Here is a 19524-nt window from a genome sequence, read left to right on the forward strand (position 1 = left end):
TTAAACGAAAGTATTGATTTAACATGAAGGTACATTTTCTTTATTATCTGACAAGCTCCTGCCTTTTGCTCCCCCCTTTTACAACATAGACACGTATACAAATAACTCCAAATGGAGACCACCTAACTACATAGTAGAGAGTATAATTTACAGATGAGTAAACAATCCACCAATGCTTGATTGAATAATAAATAAATAGTGGTTTGATTTCCGAAAATCCTGATCAGCAACAATGTCGAATGAATAACAATGGAAGGTAGGGTTCAGCAGCTTCACTTCTTCGGGTTGTCGAATTTGGACTCCATCAAACCACGTCAATCTCCGCAGTTGCAGTCTCCACCACTAAGAATACCTGTGCTGAAGACTCCAAACAAGACACGTTTTAGTGCTGAGAACACTTCCAATTCCAAGAAAAACTAAGCGAGCTAGAATCAAGATGTAAATAAAGAAAATGGATTGGGACATACCAAGCCCTGGCTTTACTAGGTATGATAACAGACTTTATAGTTCTTTTTTTTTTTATCAGACGGACTTTATAGTTCAAAAATTGGCCATTGGGGTGTCGGTAGAATGTACTGCTTATAGAGGATAACTGACTGATCTTTACGAAGTCACATATGAAAGGGTATATTATGGTTATACCTCAGTTTTTCACAAAGGCGTGCCAAAGCATCAGACCCTGTTCTGTAAGCAACATCGCTGATCGCAGACACATTTGAAGGAGTCACACTGTCAGCAAGGCTGAATTCACATAACTCTTTCAGGGAACATGCATCAGTCAGCACAGCTGAATGGCCACCACCAGCAGCTAATTTTCGTACCTCTCCAATGCACCTGCATGAATAAGCTTGTATAGGGTAAAAAAACCATATGCATCAACAGATGAGGTTTTCACAGCCACTTGTAAGGTAGGTGGGCTAAACCACAGGTCACCAAGGTGTGGCCTGCTACTGTACAAAGGTTTAACCATCTCTAGTCTCACTACTCAAGTTGTGTATTGTACTCGCCCACGCTTAGAAAAGGGTATCAGACTCAAGTTCAGAGAAAGCCTTCAGCTATAAAAGGTTAAAGGACATTACCAGTCAACTGGTGATGGATACCATGCATATAAGGATTTGCCATTAGCTGCTTGACCATAACCATTATAACCCCATCCACGAATCTTTCCATCTCTTGTGCAAATTAAAGTATGAGAATGTCCACATGAAACAAGTTGCACACCTTCAGGAAGAACCAAGACGGGAATATCTCGGAACAATGAATAACACTCGTTTGGAATACGAGAGAAAAGACTATTCTGTGCGCCAAGACCTAGTTGCGCAGCTTGACCACCACCCCAAGCATAAAGAGCTCCCTTCGCAGATATAGCACAAGTATGTACCCCGCCACACATGCGACATCCCTAATTGTTATATCATTAAGAGCAGCCACTCGCCTGGGCAAGAGTTCTTTGTCACCACACTGAAGAGAAACATGACCAAGTTGACCCATATTTCCTAGCCCCCAAGTATATCTGGAAGATCCAAAAACATGCAATATAAAGTCAAATAAGTCCACAAATACGTTATTTTCTGTGAGAGTTCAGAAAAGAGGATATATTCATTGAAATGAGAACTTAATCAGATCAACCATAATCATTGGGACACAGAAAGTTTAAACTAGAAATGATGTCAGACAGTAGAGAAGTAGATAACCAGCATACAGCATAATACGAACCCAGAATCTTGACCGTGTTCAGAAAACAATCAGTTGAGAAATGTGGCATCACAATATTGTGGTGTCCTACACTAATACAGAGTGAAGCTAATTGTGTTGCATGTAATAGATGCATAATTAATGATGATGCAATCACAGCACTTTCGCAAGCCACCCACACAGTAAGCATCACATAAGATTGACATTCATAAGTAATCAAAAGAAATACCTTAGCAACCTAGGTTGGTCATCTAATGTTTAAGAGCAACCCTGCTTCTTTGCCGGTGACTTCTCTAGTTCCATGGTGAATATATGAAGAGAAGAAATGGTTGTGCCAATCAATATCTAGCTAGTTTAGAGAAGAGTACAATTCTTGTTGATGCACTACCAAATTGAAGATAGATTTATTATTTGGAGAGGCACTTAGTTGAAAATCGAGAAGAAGGTATGAGATTAATTTCCAAACATACATTAGGTACCAACACCTTGGCACACACGAAGGAGTAAACATGCAAACTACGAAAATTACTTTCACATAACAAGATCACAAAATAAACTACACCAAAATATATAGATCTGGAGAAATGGGTATTCACGTGCGATTACACACATCATACAGATAAAATAAAGACTCACTGAATTAGTAGCAATGATGCCTTTAGGAAACAAATATCACAAACCTCTAAATGGCCAGAATCTCAATAGTGAATATATTTTGATGCTAAATCATAAGAGTTGGAGAGAAATATTGAACAATGGATAGGGGTGTCAGGATGAGACATATCTATTGCATCTTCCCAGATTCCAAGTACTCAAGTTCTGGGTTCTAAGAGCTTTTCAAAACCTTTATAAGGCATCAATTTGTGTCATGTGGAAAACCACATCTTTAGTAATAACTATTTCAGCTATCAAAATTCTTTCAGATTACTTACAACTCTCCATTTTCTGATATAGCTGCACTGTGGTACTCCCCGCATGACACTTGGATTATCTTAACAAGCTCAGAGGCTTCATCAAGGAACCTCGCAAAACCATTTAAAATTCGAGCCTTCTGCAGTCCTTCACAAGTAAAACCTCTTCCAAGTTGACCGTATTCATTGTAACCTGGTTAAATCATAAGAGTTTTTAAGCTTGTAAATCATTATAGAAATAGAAAATTAGGTTAAGAAAGGAACTTCAAACTTATTAAAAAATATACATTCACCAAGCGGACATATCAAGCTAACTTCGAATGGAGAACCTATTAAAGAAAAGTTACCAACCAACCAAAAACTTACCCCATGCTTGTACCAGGCCATCATCTGATAAAGCCACAGCATGAACTGCACCACAAGAAACTTGGCGAACGATCTGCACAGTGCACATAAAATTTGGATAGAACCGTAGGAGTTTGTAATAATCATGTGTGTCTTGCAAGCATATTTTAGAGCACATGTTTTTTTCAACCCATAACAACAGATTCCAAACGTTCATTCATTGGTATCAAACTATATCTTGCGACGATCAGTAAGTAAGTTAGTATTTATTTTATACCGTGTTTGGTTTGAAGGCTCCCCAATAGAGACGTGGACAATTTGAACCCTGAGATGGTAAAACAAATGTAAGTTCGACAATCTTATGCATCTACAAAATGACAGGTAGGAATCTACAAAAACCTGATTTTGCCCCCACACCCAAAGTCTACTACTGGAGATGGTCCCATTATCGCGAGATTCTGCAATAGCAGCTGTACAATGTGCTCCGCAGGATACGGTTTTCACAAATTCTATTTCCAATGCCTTCACTTTTTGAGGGTGTTTCCTAGCTTCCTCAGATCCATCTCCCAACTGACCAAAGTCATTTGCCCCTAAGAAACTAAGAGTAATGAGCTATACAGTATATCCTTGCACGATACAAAACTTGAAAAACACAAGAAGACGATGAAACACAAACGAAAAGCCTGATAACATAAAAATCACTGGCAAGTGCCCCTCAATTGCTAGCAAACATCTAACAAAAATAAAAGATTTCATCTCCAAAATAGTAAAAACAACCCTGAATAAATTGTATCAAGCAGCAGCTTAAGTCAAGAATAAGGTATACAAATGATATACTGATATGACAAGATGAGGATGTTATCTATCACTAAACTCCTACTTACTCTGCCTAAACCGAAGAGGAATTCAAAACTATCTACACAAGACCTATATAATAGAAATAAGAAAGAAATTAAACCCCAAGTGAAAAGAGACCCGTCTGAGGCCACAGCTGCAGTATGCTCTCGACCACAAGCAATATCTAACCACCGTGAACTCCCAGCTCCCGGACAACCAAAAAGCTCAGGAGGAAGATGTTTAGGAATCCTCAGATGAGATTCCTTACATGTCCTTCCTGTTGCCCAGTTGGTTTGTATCCCCATGCATAGATAGCACTCTTAACTGGAAGTTTTAGGGGTTGGATTCTCCTAATAATTCAATATTCATTCTTCACTAACAAAATAACCTATCAAATAAAAATTAAAACTAACTTAGATCATTCTCATTTGTTAGTACATTACATATATAAACTCTGTATAACAAAAACAATCAGATAAAATGAAGATTATCAAAAGAAAATAAGAGCAACTTAGTACTATTAGGGTTTCAAATTTGATGATCATCAAACAAAAGAAAAATTGAAGACTTTGAAAAGAAATTTTTTTTAGAAAGACAAAGAAATCTTACCTGAAAATGCGAAACTTCCGTTTGAATAGGTACAGAAAGAAAAATGCACTAGTAGTACTTCTTTTCGTAGGAAGGCTTGGATTAGATGGCTGTTCCAAAAAGTTGGGTTATTTGAGATAAAAAAGTGAAATTATTACGGACAAAGCCACTTCTGGTTCTAATAGGGAAAGCTAACTATGGTCAGCTAATTTGATTTCGGGTCAATATGACGTGAATTCATAAATAAGCTACTGGGAAAAATACGATTTAGTCCAAAATTCCATCCAAATATACTAGGTAGTCCTAACCCATTTAATTAAGTACAAATTAGTCTTTTTTTATGGAAAGTACACAAATAACTTTCCTGATTTACAATTTAGTCCAAATATTTACAGTTTAGTCCAAAGTGACTTATGATGATGTCGGCAGTTTTAAATAATATAACAAAATAATTAAAATCAATTTATCTTTCGAACCGTTTGTCCAGAATTCGCAAACTTTATATATTCGGAAAGCTCTTTCCGAAAGCTACAAAAAGAGTACCCATATGACTATATAATTCTTATTATTTAAAAAACTTAGTTTACATTGGTGGCCAAACATGTAAACATCTACAAAAATACAACCTGTGTACAACCCAAACTCATTACCAACATCAGCTCCTATGCTCAACCACTCTTAACCTACTGCTTCAAACAACTACAACACCTCAACCATTCAACTCAAATTTATTATCCGTTTCTGTAGCTTTCCAACTTTAGCTGCACTTCTCTGCAGCAACACTACCCATCCAACAGCAACATAAATTCCTGCTCCTCAGTACCACCAACATCACACATTTCAGATTTTATCTTTGCAATTCCATCGGCATTTCATATTTACTCACTAGATCACCACTTCAGAGTTCTACCATCTCAATAGCACCAGTTATTCAACTTGAAAAAAAAGTGATAACCTTTCACCACCAACCACATAAGAAACAAAGCCAAAAAAAAGAGATGAAAACGAAAATTTAGGCAGTTATTAAATTAAAGAGACACAGTTCATTTGGGCCTAACTGCACAAACCCAAAGTTTCCATTCTTGACAAAGCAGTCACATGCTGCAAACCAAATTGAAACATATTAGAATTCAATACAACTTCCACAGAAAAACATAACTTTCAAAACATGCATAAAGCCGATCATTCACTATCACATACAAACCTATGTTTTCATGAAAATTAAATAGGTGCACCAATATGTACAGCGCTGTAAAACACGAGAAACCTACCTTTTCATGGAATATACACAGGTGCACAAATGTGTTAACCACGCACAAACCTACTTTTTCATGGAAAATATATACACAGTTGCACCAATATGTACACCACTACAAACATGCATAAAGACGATCATTCATAACCACATACAAATCTACATTTTCTTGGGAATTTCACTAATGCACTAATATGTACACCCCTCCAAATTATGCATAAAACCTGATTTTCAGCTAACATATCCTAATGCATAAAATCATATTATCAGCTGAGACCAACATTAAGGTGGGCATTAAAAAGAGAACTAAGTATAAATTAGCGACCAAATACCTATCACCATGTTGCAACATCTTGGGTTGCAAGTATAGAAGCATGAGGCGAGGACCCATCTTTATCATCTTTGACCTTAATCCCCCTGCAATTAAGAGAAACAAAAAGGTTGAGAATTTGAGACACCTATATCTTACTAATGATCTAATGCCTAAACAATCATTTGATCCCCATTCACCTCAAAAAATTTAAGATATGAGATCATGGTAAAGTCAGTTCCATGTCGTGTGGAAACTTGACTGATCTTGCACCCACTACTTTGCTAACTCCTTCAACCGTTTACACGACTTACGCACATTTCTCGTTGTGTATGAATCCACGTGCCATAGACCGCCGGACCAAAACCCTAAGTGATATCCCCTCATTTGTGACGTGATTGATGTCTCAAAAATCATGGAGTCTGCGGGGCAGACGTGTTTTGATTAGTCAATTGTTGACTGATTAGACAATGAGTCTAAGTTTGGTGAATCAAGCATGGATGGTGAATGCTCGGCGATTCATGGGTTGAACATGTAGTTCTCTGAAAAGATGTCAGTATGATGGATTACCAACTAGTTGGGCGATTGAGTAAGTATTTCTCAATTCTGCGAATTACGAGAATTTAATGAGCAACTGAGCAAGTATTGCTCAATTCTGCAAATATTGAGAATTTGATGGACAACTGAGCAAGTATTGCTCAACTCTGCAAATTACTGAATATTAAGAATTTGATGGGCAACTGAGAAAGTATTGCTCAACTCTGCAAATTACTGAATATTAAGAATTTGATGGGAAACTGAGCAAGTATTGCTCAATTCACCAAATTAACGATTTTGATAATATGACGTGCAACTGAGCAAGTATTGCTCAATTCAACGAATTATCGATGAATTGCCGAATATTGATTATATTTGGGTAATCGAGCAAGTGTTGCTCGATTCAGCCAACTATTTACTGGTGACTTGACCCAGTAAAATACCAATTAAAATATTGATGTTGATTAGTGAATCAACGTAAATTTTATTAGTGTTCTAAGAGTGCTCAGAATGATGGTTTCACGGAGCGTTCATTCGAAAACCCTAATTTTTGGTCAGTCCTCCATCAATTGGGGAATTGTTGAAAATTGATCATGAATGATAGGGACCGACCACATGGGATGAGGAACGTTCATGTGGTGCCACGCACCAGGATTCTCAGTTTGAGAGTTGGTGAGAAATCATGAATAAATGGTGGATTCACCATTTACTGAAAATATTGATGGGTTCAACATTAGGTGTAAAACCTAGGTATGAGAGATGGGGCCGACCAAGAGGGCATGTGACCGGCTCTTGGTGGTCACGTGACCGATTGTTGGTTGTTTGGAGGATTCTCCAGTTGGTTGGAGAGAGTTCGGGCCCAGTATGAGCAATTGAGCAAATTAGGTCAGAATTGCGAACACGTGTGGGACCAACTTCGTGCAAGCCCTAGGAACGAACTGGTCGGTCATAGAGGCATGCACATGTTACCATAATGTCAGTGTCTCCATACTGAGAGTTTCAGTATTTTCTGATGCGCATTTGAGCAATATCGTGAATTTTCAGAAGAGTTTCATCTTGGATGAGAATTCTCGATTTTTTGGTGGAATGAGCATGTATGCTCAATTCATCAATATTTTAAAAATATTAAAATAAGAATGTTTTAATATTTAAAATTGCCGTGAGAGGCTAGCCGACGGTGCGACCATGTTGGCTTTTGGTTTTTCGTGATTCGAGCAATATTTGAGAAAATATGGAGAACTCACGAATTTTACTCAAACTCATGAGTTTCATGAATTGGGAAAATAATAATTATGAGAAATTAGGGATTGCAAGGTGTGGGACCGGCCACGGCTAAGGCATGGCCGGCCGGCCAAGTTGCCCGGTCCCGCACACCTTTCCCTATTTTATTATTATTTTTCATGAATCCTTGAAGTTATGGAGAGTCCTTGAAGATATGGAGAATCCATGAAGATATGGAGAATCCATGAGTTTTTATTGAAACAAGGAGTTTAATTATAAAAAGCTAAGGATTGTGAGGTGTGGGACCGGCCACGGCTTGGGCATGGCCGGGGGTTACCCGGTCCCGCACACTTTTCCTTATTTTATAATATTATTTGGAGAATCCACCAAGTTATGGTGAATTCACAAGTTTTGCACAAAATAAGGAATTTTGCTAAGATGGAGAACCCTCATGAGTTTATGAAAATAAAATAAGGAAAAATAATGGGAGGGGCGCGGACCGACTGTGGCTAGGGCACGGCCGGCTGGCGGGACGGTGGGCCCACCGTGAGCGCCTCCATTATTTTATTAATATTTTAATGTTTTCTCCTGTTTTGCGAGGGATTCCCCATTGTTTCATGTTTTTGGATGCTCGTTCGTGCATCTGGGTGCTCAGTCGTGCATCATTGTCGAGTACACTTGCACCATTTTTGTGGGGCTTACTCAGTGATGGTCCAGATGCCCGGTTGTTGAGTATTTATTACTAATTTATGAAATTCAGTGGAGAATAATTCATGAAACTAAGTAATAAAAATGAATAGTTGTTCATTACTAATTCATAGGATCAGATGTAGATTCGACTATGAATTCAGAATAATAAAACGAGCATTACCATCTTATGGGATCGTGGATTCGACCATAGAATCAGAGTAATTAAGATTTATCTATCACCATTTCATGAGATAGTGGATGAAATCGGTGTAATGAGATAATACAGTTGTTTCATTGATATTCTATGAGATCAAGCCGTGGATTCGATCATAGAATCAGAACAATTGTTTATTGCCATTCCATGGGATCAGGTCGTGGATTCGGCCATGGAATAGGAGCAATTGTTATTGCCATTCCATGGGATCAGGCCGTGGATTCGACCATGGAATAGGATCAATGATAGATTATTCTGGGAATTCAGTAGTGAATGTCACGACATAGGTAATCTACTTCAAAAAAGATATTAGCCAGTTAAAGCGTCACATCTATTCTGAGTGGTGCACAGTCAGGGAGTCACGATGTTGTTTACGACCTGAAGGCGTTAGTGTTATCAATATACGGAGAACCGCCTGAATCTATGCACTCTCTCCACATAATCAGGAAACGGTGAAGTGTCACCGACGTCCTGAAGGCGTCCGCCGCCCAACTATTCTTCTATGTGGAGGTGGGTCACTCTCCTGCAATCAGGGAACAGTGAGTATCACCGACGTCCTGAAGGCGTTAAGTCCTCCATCTATGGAGAACCGCCCAAATATGTTATTCTGCATAGAGGGCACGATGAAATGCCAGGGATCGAACGCTCAGCTGATGGAGGCTTTTCGAAAACATATTCATCATGGCTTCGTAAAATATGAATCGTTGCATGCCTGAAAGCCGCGTCAAAAACATGCCTCTTGATTTTACGTTTTTTCCCTTTGTTGAAAATCCACCATCTACAACTTTTTATATCTTACCTATCGGAGATAAAACTCGAGCCAATCTTAGAGAAGATAGTACTCAATACGATAGAACAAGTAAGATCACAACACGCCACTACATAGAAAATAGTCGGGTATGGCTTCAGAATCCCAATGAAATCTTTAAGTCGTTAACCTATAATGATTTTAGGAAAAACCTAGGCTAAAGGAGAATCGACTCTAGTACGCAACTAGTATCACACAAGAGGTGTAGCACCCTGTATTTAAGGGGTTAATAGTGTAAAACCCCGTAATTTTCTTAAAATGATTTTCGCGTTTAAAACCCTATACATATTACTTATTCGTATTATAATATAAATCTTAATTTGTAAAGAATAAATATTTAGTTATGAGTATGCTTATGGTTCCGAAAAAAATTAATTAAATTTAATTGTTTATGCTTTTAGTATATCTTGAAAATATAAATCATCTTTTTATTTTGAATATTTAACTAATTAGGACTTAATTATTTATGGCAACAATTGATTGGTAGTTATATATAATTAATTTTTGACATTTTTCTTAACAATAATTCTACTCAACCCACCAATTCAAATCCACTATCAAACCCACCGTTGATGTGGCGCTGAGGTGGATTGACTTTTCTGTTTTCTTCGTCTTTTTTCTTTCTCCTAACGTGTTTAGTTCTTTTATTTCCTTCTTCTTTTTTCCAGAACAAATTTGGCGAAACAAAATTCTCCTTCATCTCGCCCTAGTTCTGGCTGTAAAACTAAGTAATGAAAAATCTTCAATCATCAGATCCATGGAGCAAAGGTGTTTAGTACTTGATCAAAAAGGATTTTCGCTTTGTTAATAAAGTTTTAGGTTTCTTATCTCTCTTCGATCCAACTCTAGAAAACCTCCAAATCGCAAGCTTAACAAACAAAACACAATTCCGTTGGTTATAACATTTTGTGATGCCTTTATCCAAAGGAAAAGTTAGTTTTGTTGGGAAGTCTCATCTCTAGTGTGGTCATGTTGTCTATCTATGGGTTTTTTTGTGCACTCTGTCTTGGTGGGAATGTTTATGTGTAGATGAAAGACCATGTTTCTTTGTGTGCACGTGGTTTTTGATAGTACCCACTACGCAGTATTAAGTCTCTTCTTTTTGGTTAAGAAGGAATCTTAATCTGTACATCAAAGACCTCCTTCATTCGATGACTGATTATGTATGAACACTGATAACGCAGTAGTCTCTTCGATATTTTGATTTCGTGTATACTGTGATGCAAATTGAGATGTAATGCAGTATGAAATTTTAAGCAAAAAAATTTGAGAGAAAAATGTACAACAGATGCACCTAAACGGGGAGTCATAACCCCAAGAAAACTAAATACATAGATGGGAAATAAAAAAAGAAGAAAGCAGGTAATGATCAGCTATTTTTGTTGTAGAATTTCTGCGACTTCAGCATTGTCAGACCAAAGAACACCTGTAAGAACAACTAGAAGGTTATTACACCTCAATTCTATAATTCTAAAGAAAGGTAGACACAAGTGTAAAAGGAGTAACATCTCTTTCACATGTGAAAAAATAAAAGAATAACTATCTAAACAAAGGTAGATACAATTTGATTGTAATAAGAGACCAAGCACACATATCCAACCGGTATGAATCACCATCACCTTGGATGCTTGAACCGTTTTTATACATAAAGGAAAGTATCAATCAATTTTTTTTTAATTTTTAGGGATGCAAAGAGTGGGTGCACAGAAGTGTCAGACCTGAGAGGTGGTAAATCACATAGAACCAAAAAAACCAACAAGTACCAAAAGAAAATCTGCATACAGCGGCCATCACTGTCATCTCTGCCAAGATACCAAACTCAAAAGGAGTCACGATAGGAGGTAGACAGACTAGTACAAGAAGTGGCATCACCTCTTTTGTCATGTCTTTTAAAACCAAACTCCTGAAAAACAAATTTAACATTTCTTTACTACTATTTAAACCAAAGCAACATAAATCTAAAGAAAACATGTTCCAGGTTGATTGGTAGCAATTTCTGTAGGGACTGAATCATATCCATCTAGCCAAGCATAAGTGATGCCATCACCAATGTGCGAAGGATGGTGCCAAATGTTCTAAGAATTAAGAGTTATTAGTTCCAAGTAAATTCAGAAAGAAAGTCAATACCAACTGTAAAAACCAACGGGAAAATTTTGCGAGAGCCTTGGTAACTTTGCATTTATCCATATATAACGATGATATGCAGTTGCAAGTGAAATCAATAGAAAGTACAAAAAAACACAGTCCTAGTTCTATCTCATTAAACTTAGGATGGCCAAGAAACTGCTGGATACTGAGGTCTAATTGTCAACATTAACAATAAAAGATCTTAAATTTGGACCAAAATTATGAAGTATTTTGAAGTTCATGTGAGAAATATCAGACATGCTATAAGTTCATGTAACATATGCTTTTCAGTAGCACTATTTGTCAACTTCATAGATAAATCCTTGGGACACAACACGCATTCTATTGTACTAATCATATTTTTCACAATCCTACATAAGATTCAAGGCACTTTAGTATGTGTACGCATTTGATTTTTAAAAATCCTATCCATTTGATTACAACAAGATTTCCATTGTACCAAAATCTACCCAAATTCAAATTCTAAATTAGGGTTTCAAATAATGAAAAAATCATTTACAGAAAGTAATACTTACACGATTGCAGAGATGCTGCCTCAAGTGTGGGGATATTTGTTCACAATGTTCGGTGATATCCTGATGTTGTTGTTGTTGACCTTAATGATATCTCCGACGCCCAAGATTCAAATGATAATTTCCATCAAGAGGAGAAGATTGAGAACAGAGAACAGAACATACAGAAAAGAAAACTCAAGCCACGTCATTGCCACCTCAGCGATGGGTTTGACGGTGGTTTGAATTAGTGGGCTAAACAGAATTATTGTTTTCTTAATATTAGGAAAGAGATTTATTATTTTTATCTAGCTAATTATAAAATGGATTTTAGATACATAAGGAAACTTAAAATGGAAGATTTTGAACTATTTTGTCAATTTAATGACTTGGCCCTTATGAAAAATTTGTGTGTGTATCTCTTACATTAGTTAATAGGTAAGTAAAGAACATATATATATATATATATTTTCCTATATAAAATAATATATATATATATATATATATTTGTATTTAAGTTTATAAAGATGAATCAGGAAATTTATAGATTACTGTTAATTGCATGCGTCTGATATAACAAAATTAAAGAAATTTACTTTAATATATAAATGTGAAATTATGTCTAGGTGTATGAAAGTTATATTGAATAAAAATAGAAACATCATTAATAATAATTTAAGGAATTTATTTGTATTAGGATGTATGAATTGTTTTACTAAAATAAATATATTAAAGGAGATGTTTACTTTCTTTTGGTAAGTTTGAATTAATAAATAGCATTAAGGAAATAAAATTAAAATCAGGAATTAAAATCTAAATCAATGGGTTTTATTTGCATGCACGTGGTTGATTTGATTAAAAATGTTTCCTAATAAAATAAAATAGATATTGACACTATGGGTTTTATTTGTCTATTCTTTTCTTGAGTGAATGTTACTTATAACAGAATGAAAACAAAAAGAAAACAAAAAAGGTAGCTATCATTTTTATCCCTTTCTTTCTCTCTCTGATTTTCCTTCTAAACAACAAAAGAAAACTAAACCCTTTCACCCATCATTTTCATTAGTTATTCTTCATCTCATGATTTTATCTATACAAGAGATAAAAATAAAAGCATATGATTTATTGGGGAAAAAAAAGGCGTTGTATCAAGATTTTTGTAAAGCTTTTGACATAGGGGTTTCTACCTAATATCAAAACCAAAACCTATTTTAGCATCAAAACCATATTGATTTATCTATTTTATTTTATACTAATAATCAGGATTTTTGTTTTAAATTTATTATGCTGAGTTTTTCTTTTTGTTGTTGTATGAATCAATTTATCTATGAAGTTTTAGATATTAGTACAAATCATTATTGGGAGTTAGTTTTATTGATCAGCAATTCAGCACATTAGTTCTTGTCGCCAGGACGACTTTTTCTTCATCGCTAGGATGATTCTTTTCTCGTCAAAAGGACGACTGTTTTCCTCCCTTACTCAAGTCCAAGTATAATAGTTTATTTTTTTTCTCTCTCAAGATTTATTTTTTCTCCCAATTTGTTATTTTATTTCTCCCTCCCTCTTGTTCTCTTCTGTTTTTTCCCCTTCCTTTATGTCAATGGCTTCCATCTCCACAAACCAGAACGAAATTGACTGTGAGGATCTATGCATCTACTCAATCAAGACAACACAACTTTTAAAATCCCAGAAGACCTAACTGATATGAAAATAACCCTAAGTTCTATCTTGTCATCACTACCATCACACGAAGAGCTTATGATCTTAATATCATGTTCAATCTTCTTCAAAGATCTTGGAGACCTTCTGGAATTATTGAAGTTACTGATTTTGGTCAAGATATGTATCTTGTCAAGTTCGAATTGGGATGAGATTTCAATATGGTTATCACAAAATATCCATGGTAAATCAATGAATACATCCTTCTCATGGAAATTTGTGATCCACATAAATTACCCCATGAATATGAATTCAAATACGCGGATTTTACAGTGCAAATTCATGATTTTCCCATGAGTACTTAAAATATAAAGGTAGTAGAATTCATAGATTCCAAAATTGGGTATCCATATCCAATTTCTGCAGAAGATCAATCCAAATGGGGAAAATTTGCAAAAGTTAGAGTCAAGATTGACATCACCAAGGCGTTAAAGCAAGAGATGAAATTCACTCTGCCATCAAGGAAGGAGTGCAATGTTAAGTTCAGGTATGAACGCCTACCAAAAATATGTTTTCTCTGTGGAAAGTTTGGTCATGTTATGAAACAATGTCCAGATTTATCCAAGGAATGTGAGAAAATGGGTTTCTACTCCCCTGAAACCTTCATTGAGAAGATGTAGGACAAGAATTTTTCCCGTTTTACTGGAGAAATCAATGCCAATTACAAGCCAAAACCAAGTCAGTTCAATCCTTTCTCAAAAACTCACTCATCCCCAGTTGGAATTAGTCAACCTGGTGGAACAAGCATCAACGGAAAACTCACTTCTTGTCCGGCAAGCAGACCAACCAATCAACCCAACCCCAGAATCACTGCCAACAATCACAACCCATCAACCACATTTAACGGAAAATCTTTTACCTTTTTCAGTTTCAAATTCCATTGAGAATCCAGAAGAAAACCAAATCATCATTAATACCAATAAATCCCCATCTCATATTAATGATTCCGTAATTTCCTCCCCAATCAATTCAATGCCCAATTCTGAAACTCTAAAGTTGAAAAATTCAGCCGTTACAAGTCCACCAACCCATCCCAAAACCACTGACCGGAACACAAAAAATACCCAATTCAAAACTAATATATAAAACCCGTAAAATACCCAATCCAAAATTATTATCCAAAAACCAGAAAAAACCATCAAAAAACCCTATCCCAATAAACCTCCTAACCCCGCCCCACCCAAAACCAACCAAAATAAGTATGGGAGCATTGTTTCTACAGAAGGTCAGCTTAATCAATCCGCTTCCCCACCACCATCACCCCCATCAATTGATCAAGCTAATTTCAAGAAAATGAGACAGTGGAAAAGGATGGCAAGAACCTCACCAAAACTCGCTCAAGCTGATATCTTTCAACATGTTGGCAGCAAGAGACAGCTTTTCCAATGGATTGTGACCCTCCACTGAAGCATTTTCACTTAAGTGAAGAAGAGGCTATGGCAACTTTCCTGGAAAAGTCGCAAGGGAAATGTTAGTACAATCGTGGAACTGTCGTGGATTAGGGAATGAGACGAAAATTCTAACATTGAACTCATTCTTGTGCAGCTGTAATCCCTCAATCCTTTTTATCTCTGAAACAAGACTTAACGAGAGAAATAGTTTGAGGATTCTCGGCTCTTTAAATTTCAGGAACTTTGATTATATCCCATCTCAAGGAAGAAATGGTGGACTGGCAGTATTATGGAAAGACAATGTTGACATCAAAATTGCTTCCAAGACCCAGAATCTGATCCACTGCATCATTGAACCCAAACTTTGCACTCCAAGATGGAACCTTCTTTGTATCTATGGACCACCAGCTCACCCCTTTAGATATCATTTTTGGAGAAGCATTTCTTGCACAATCGATACAATTTCCGATCCATGGTGCATTATCGGTGATTTAAATGTTCTGATGCATCAACATGAGAAACATGGTGGCTCACCTAATACCGATATCAGCTGCAATGAATTCAGGAATCTAGTCAGAGAAAGAGATGTTATATAGACTTGGGTTTCGCCAGACCTGCCTTCACGTGGTCAAATAATGTTGTCCAGTCAACTCAAATATTTGAAAATTTATATAGGGCTATTTGCAACATTGAGTGGAGACTTCTTTTCCCTGATGACGCAGTGCTGCACCTTCCTAGAATTGATAGTGACCATTCACCTATCATTCTAAACACCATGAGGAACCCTCCGAAAAGAAAGCCTAACTACAAATTTAAATTCTATTGGACTGACCATCCCCAGTTCAAAGACATTATTCAAGACAAGTGGGAAAATTCATACGGTAATATGATTACCAGACTAGATGAGCTTTGAAAAAGGCTTATCAAATGGATCAAAGATACATTTGGTGACACTAAGAGAGAAATGGATAACGAGGAGCAAAAGTTAGTGGACTTACAAACCAATGCTCACTTGGATGACACAAGGGAGAAAGAGAATGCTATCTGCCAAAAGATTGCCAGTCTGGAGAGGAGAAACAGAATGTTCTGGCGGCAAAGGAATAAATTGAAATGGATTCCTTCTACCGACAAAAATACCCAGGTATTTCATGTTTCTGTGATCCATAGGAGAAGTAGAAATAAAATATATTTTATTAAGAATGCTGATGGTGAATGGACCTCCGAGCATGATAACATTAAAAATATTCTCATTTCTCACTTTAATAACATGTTCTCTAAAGACCCTAATGTTAATCCAAGTCTCCTGCCAGTTGAGAACTCTCATGTCATATCTCAAATGATTGCAGCTCCCTTAGTGTTGTTCATTCAGGTGATGAAATATTTAATATAATTAAGAAAATGGGTTCCCTTAAATCCCCAGGTCCTGACGGCTTTCCAGCGCTTTTTTACAAAAAATGTTGTAATGTTGTAGGCCAAGAAGCTATAAGTCTTGTTCAAGATTGCTTTAGATATTCCTCAATACCTGCTGGTTTAAACCACACTCACATATCCTTGATCCCAAAAAATAAAAATGTTGCTAGTGATGTCAACTATCGACCATTTGCTTTATGCAATGTCTTGTACAAAGTAGTAGCTAAAATCATCACTAACAAGCTTAGTCCTCTTCTAGACAATCTTATCGATAAAAATCAGTCTGCATTCATTCCGGGGAGGCAAATTTTGGATAATATTGTGGTTGCTAAAGAAATTTTCCATTCGATGCATACATCCAACTTAAAACAAGGTGTTTTCGCTCTTAAACTAGACATGAGCAAAGCCTATGATAGGGTAGATTGGAATTTTCTTAAGCATGCGCTCAATAGTTTTGGCATAACTGGTAGAATTCATAATCTTATTTTGAGCTGTGTTGAAACTACTTCTTCCTTTATTCTGATAAATGGCCAGTTGGAGGGTTTTTTCTTTGGAGAAAGGGGAATCAGAAAAGGGTGTCATCTCGCACCCTATTTGTTCATTATTTGCTCTCACACACTATCTAGTATCATTAACAGGATGGAACAAGATGGACTTTACAATGGATACCAACTGAATCGAAGAGTTCCAAGTGTAAGCCATATTTTGTTTCCTGATGATGTGATGTTGTTTGGAAACACAAATGAGACCACTATCAACTCTATCACTGAAATCATGCAGTAATACTACAATGGTTCCGGTCAACTAGTCAATTACAGAAAATCATCCATCCATTTTAGCATGAGTGTGTCAGACGAAAGATGCAATGAGATTATAACCGCCCTGGGGGTTACAAGAATGGAAAAAGGTGATAAATATCTGGGAGTCAAGATACTGCAACAAGGAAACACTATTTCAAATTTTTCCTTTCTCATTGATAAATTTGACGAAAAACTAGCAGGTTGGAAAAGAATTTCACTTACCCATGCAGGTCGTACAACTCTTATTCAAGTTGTTCTTGCACTTATCCAAGTATACTACATGGCAACTTCTGTTATCCCTAAAGTTGTACTCAACAAACTCACACAAATAATCAGAAATTTCTGGTGGGGGCATATTGTACACGAAAGGAAGATGCATTTTCTCAAGTGGGAATGGTTCAACCTACCAAAGGAAAAAGGGGGAATGGGGCAGCGATCTTTCACTGAACTTAATCAAGCATTGGTGGTGAAATTATCCTGGATATTTTTAAAAGATGACAATTCTCTTTGGTGCAGAATTCTAAAGGCAAAGTATCTCAGTAACAACTCTTTTTGGAATGCAAAAAAACCTAGTAAATGCTCCACTACCTGGTGTGCCACACTTGATAGTAGAAATCTTCTGAAATGGGGATATATATGGCAGGTCGGAAAAGGTCGCAACATCAACATTGGGACGGATCCATGGATTCCTTCCCTTCCAGATTGTACCCTCTCGAGTAAAGTGAATAATATAGCAGGAGTCACCAAAGTTCACCAATTGTTAGGCACTACCACTGGTAAGTGGAATCTACAGCTCATTCAACAATTATCTGACCCATTCACTGCTTCCCAGATCAGCAACATTCAGATCAACAGCAAAGCGAAAGACAAGCTCATATGGCACCTTACTACTCATGGTGATTTCTCACCACACTCCTTTCAAAAGCTTGTCGCTGATCAAACCGGTGAGTCCTCTGTGCATAATGACAGTCCTTTTCCTTGGAGAAAATTTTGGAACATTAAGAAAACTGCTCCAAAAATAAAAACTTTTATATGGAGAGCACTACATAATGGAATTGGGGTATTTCAGATAATTGGAAAAAATTTGGATGGCTTGTGTACTGACTGTAGAGGGTGTAATGTCAGTGAGGAAAGTGTTGGTCACCTTTTACTGCATTGCCCATTGGCTCAAACTATTTGGTTCGCTTCCCCCCTTGGCATTAGACTTCAGAATGCTCAGAATCTGACACTGAGATACTTCTTGGAACAATGGCTTCATAGCCACGATAATGAATATGTTTTTGCAATGGGGTCAGCCATATGTTGGGCATTATGGAAAGCTAAGAATGAATAGGTGTTTGAAAATAAGCAAGTGAAGGTCCAAGGGGTGCTCAGAGTGGCTTTATTTTGGTTTAACATGTATTACAATTATGAAAATTCCATGGAGACCTGGGTTGCACAGACGCGGACGCGAACACTATTTCTCAAAAAACTAGGACGCGGACACGTATATACATATTTTATTTATATATTATTTAAATATATAATCATGTATTTATACATCAAAGTCAAGTATTTCGATCCTAAAAATTAGAAAATGATGCTACATGTGTATCAATTTCAAAAGAACAGAAAATATTGTTTGTTTATACACGTCGAAGGTCAAACAATCAATCACTATTAAACACATGGCAAAATCAAAATGCATTCTTAGAACAACACATGCCCAACTAAGGGTATACGTGATGTCATTTCCAATTACAAAACCCTAATAAATACCTAAATTATTGATCTAAATGTTTGTCTTTCTTCATTTGGTTAATAATTGCAAAAATAAAGGAAGAAGTTTAAATGAAAATGAAAAAAAAATGCGTCGGACACGCGTCATCGGTGCGTCCAAACCAGATGCGCAAATTGGTGCGTCGGACACGTGTCGTGTTAGCGACCCACGCGTGTCCCATGTCCGACGCGAGTCGGACGCGGACACGGCTCAAGAAATGGAGCGTCCTTACAACCTAGATGGAGACTGAAGCTGAAACAACTACACAGTTGAATGATTATAGTTATCCCCCGCCTGAATGGACGGCTCCTCCATCCAACACCATCAAGATAAATGTTGATGCTTCTCTTCGAAACGAACAGTACGCAATTGCTAGAGACCATCAAGGAAACTAT

The 19524-nt window shown here is 36.7% G+C and overlaps 1 pseudogene; it reads right to left on the minus strand.

Moving 5' to 3' along the window:
* Window positions 1-14700, minus strand: LOC113295239 (annotated as a pseudogene).
* Window positions 14701-19524: the final 4824 nt, after the last annotated feature.

This window comes from Papaver somniferum, chromosome 7 (genome assembly GCF_003573695.1).
Source record: "Papaver somniferum cultivar HN1 chromosome 7, ASM357369v1, whole genome shotgun sequence".
In the NCBI taxonomy this organism is placed as follows: Eukaryota; Viridiplantae; Streptophyta; class Magnoliopsida; order Ranunculales; family Papaveraceae; genus Papaver; species Papaver somniferum.